General features: G+C 34.6%; 1 pseudogene; it reads right to left on the bottom strand.

The window, feature by feature from the left end:
• Positions 1-1,090: 1,090 nt before the first annotated feature.
• On the bottom strand, positions 1,091-3,496 carry LOC106558400 (annotated as a pseudogene).
• Positions 3,497-3,935: the final 439 nt, after the last annotated feature.

Consider the following 3,935-nt stretch of genomic DNA (forward strand, 5'->3'; position numbering starts at 1 on the left):
TTAGCTATCTTGACAGGTATGAAAGTAATCTCTCGTTGTAGTTTTGATTTCCTTTCCCTGATGATGAGTAATGTTGAGCATCTTTTCGTGTGTCTGTTGCTCATCTCTTTGTCTTCTTTGGAGAAATGTGTGTTTGTGTCTTCTGCCCATTTTTAACTGGATTATTTGGGGGGGTTGAGTTGTATCAGTTTTTTGTATTTTTTAGATACTAACCCTTTATCAGCTATGTCATTTGCAAACATTTTCTCCCATTCAGTAGGTTGCCTTTTATTTTGTTGCTTGTTTCCTTCACTGTACAGAAACTTTTTATTTTGATGTAATCCCAATTGTTTTTCTGTTTTTATTTTCCTTCCCTCAGGAAACATATCTAGAAAAATGTTGCTGTGGCCAATGTCAGAGAGATTACTGCCTTTGCTCTCTCCTAGGATTTTTATAGTTTCAAGACCCACATTGAAGTCTTTAATCCATTTTGAGTTTATTTTTGTGCATGATAAAATAAAGTTGTCCGGTTTTCTTTTGCATGTAGTCATCTAGTTTTCCCAACACCATTTGTTAAAGAGACTGCATTTTGCCCATTCCTCCTTTGTCTAAAATTAATTGATTATATAAATGTGGGTTTATTTCTAGGTTTTCTGTTCTATTCCATTGATCTGTGTCTATTTTTATGCCAGTACCATACTGTTTTAATCATTACCACTTTGTAATATAACTTGAAATCTGGAATTGTGATGCCTCCAGCTTTGTTTTTCTTTTTCAAGATTGCTTTGGCTATTTGAGGTCTTCTGTGTTTCCATACAAATTTTAGGATTGTTTGTTCTAGTTCTGTTGAAAAATACTGTTAGCATTTTGATAGGAATTACATTAAATATGCATATTTCTTTAGGTAATATGGACATTTTAAAAAAATATGTTTTCTTCCAGTCCATGAATATGGAATGTCTTTCCATTTCTTCATGTTGTCTTGAATTTCTTTCATCAGTGCTTTATAGTTTTTAGAGTATAGGTCTTTTACCTTTTTGGTTAAGTTTATTCCTGAATATTTTATTGTGTTTTTTTAACACCAGATAATCAATTTCTTAAAAAGGTTGATTTAAGCATCTGCAATGGCAACTTCAATTTTGACTCCTGGCTGAATACTGATGGGAGTAATCTGTTTACAAATCTCAGAAGGAATGTGCAAATCAATGAGTCACGTGTGGATCCTCATCTGAAAATGATCCCAATTATTTAAACCTTCTTTCACCAAGGAGTTTTTCTTATAGTGATTCTCAGGGTCTTGGTAGGCATCCAAACTGGTCCTCTCACTTTGAGATTCTTTTCCTTTGTGCTTCTGATCAAATTAGCACATACTTTCTCCAAAGATTTTTTGTTGTGGCTGCTTAAAGAAATTCTAGTTTTATGAATCACCATCTCTGATTCCATGGTGTCTTCACAGTGTCTTTAAAAGCTATGCCTTTAGCACAGCTTCCTCACCAAGTTGTTCCTCAGTGAAAGCAAACAGCAGTGAGTCTGAAACAAAAGTGGGGTGTCCAGAACTCTACTATAGCTATGACCATGTCTTCCTCAAAGAGCTGAATATTTTATTGTTTTTGGTGCAATTGTAAATGAAATTGTTTTCTTATTTTCACTTTCTGCTCCTTCATGATTAGTGTATAGGAATACAACAGATTTCTGTACATTGATTTTGTATTCTGTGATTTGCTGAATTTATTTATCAGTTCTAGTGGTTTTTTGGTGGAGTCTCTGGATATAATATCATGTTATCTATAAATAGTGAGAGCTTTACTTTTCCCTTACCAATATGGATGCCTTTTATTTCTTTAAGTTGTCTATTGCTGTAGCTAGGACTTTCAGTGCTACATTGAATAAAAGTGGGGAGAGTGCTAAGATAATTTTTTATTTCTTCTTTGATTTCTTGGTTGACTGAGACATTTGTATTTATAAAAAGAATCTTCATTTGTAAGGGTGTCTCTCTCTCTCTGTACCAGGAAGAAAAGGATAACTAAATCTCTGGAAACTCTTATCAGTGGAGAAGGCAGCAACTTAAATTTGTATAACAACCATATCTTCCTTTACGGTGCTTTTCCTGGTAACTTCCCATAACTGGCTCCCCACCCGCACCATCTTCCTTTGTGTTTAGCTGGAGCTGGATTTAAGGTGGTGGCTTGGACCATTTTAGGAAGCTATAAGATTTTCCTGGGTATCTGTTATGTATACAGGAGGTATGCATGTTATTAATCTTCTGTTTGCTTTTCTCCTATTAATCTGTCTCTTACTATGAGAGAGGAGAGTTGCTCAGTCAAGAACCTAAAAGAATAGAAGGAATATTATTCTTCCTCCTTCATAGCCATAGAACCAAAATCATGAAATAAGGAAGTGATTCAGGAGTAATGTGGAGATTCAGGACTACTGTAATCAAAATAAATCCTTTATTGATACTCTAGTAAGGAAGGATTATATATTCTAGTTACAACCTGATACGGAAATTAAAATCCTGCCAGCAATAGAGCCCTCTGTATGAATAAAGAAAAGAGAAATTTAACACAATTTAATATTGCATAAGCATTATCACATTCACATGCATGTAAGGTAGCACAACAGTCTGGACAGACTTACACAGTCTGGAGAGAATTTCATATAAATTTATACCTTAAAATAGAAAGAAGAACAATGAAAGGTTATCTCCTCAAGAGACGTATAGATGCACTGTGGTATTGCTTGTATATCTCCTGAGAGACTTAATTTCAAAAGTGTCTGCTTATATTTCCAAGGGTCAGAAAATATGTGAATTGAATTATATAATCAAAAGAGTTAGTCTCCTCTTCAGTCATTTCAACTTTCAAGAGATATCCTAAGGGCAGAAGGATCGTCAAAGAAAATTTCTTCATTGTACCCTTATAATCTACATTTGTAACTTATGATTCTTTTTATTGTTTAAGTGTATTCATATGTGTTTACTATTTATAAAATTTATCTGTTAAAGTATGTCATTCTACTGAGGGTTTAGTTCTTCTCAACTAATATCTGTCCACATTACTAGGAAGATCTAATTCCTGTGTTCTCCTTTCAGGTATTCTTTCACGAGTGTAGGCATTGGTTCAGAATGAGTTGCCCCAAGATGTGCCACTTTGGCATACAGATTACTTCAAACTGAAAACAAATAAGGTACAAAAGAATCAGGAAGAAACTTTTATCTTCCCTCCTAACTGCCTAAAAGAATTTAGATGGAAGACTTGCTCCAGAGAGCAATCACCATAGATAACTACATTATAATATGAACTAGGGATGGCAGACAGAAATTTAGTAAAGTCTGGTAAAATTCCTCTCTGTATTTCATTTTTTCTGTGTTGCCTAGCAATCATTAGTTTACCAAGCATTTACTCTTGTTCATCTTCTTGTAAATTGCTTTCCTTCCCTTTGAACTCCCAGACTCCTAACCCCTTCTTCTTAGTTCAGGATGACACACCTCATTTTGTCTACCTTTGGAACCATTCATGTTTACGTGTATTCCCCAGAGTTAAGTCATTAAATTTGATTTTTTTCTGTTGATCTATCTCATTTCAATTTAATTCTTAGACCAGCCAAAAGAACCTCTAACAATAGAGGTTTTTTTCTTCCCAACACAAGCATATATCAAGAGGGCAAGAATGGAGGCAGGAGGGACTCCTGGCTGGCTCAGTCAGTAGAGCATGTGACTCTTGCTCTCAGGTTTTGAATTCAAGCCCCATGTTGGGCATAGAGTTTACTTTAAAAAAAATAGAGGTAGGAAAATCTATGGATATGTTTGGCTGAAAGGAAGCATTTTCTTAAAGCATTGATACAGTCTACCAAGTCACAAACTTTTAGCCATACTTGCTCAATAAAAGAATATAAGAAAGGATAAAGGCAGCCTGTTTTGCTAGAATTGCTCAAGACAAATATCAGAAACTAGCAAA

The sequence above is a fragment of the Canis lupus genome, chromosome X (genome assembly GCF_011100685.1).
Source record: "Canis lupus familiaris isolate Mischka breed German Shepherd chromosome X, alternate assembly UU_Cfam_GSD_1.0, whole genome shotgun sequence".
NCBI lineage: Eukaryota > Metazoa > Chordata > Mammalia > Carnivora > Canidae > Canis > Canis lupus.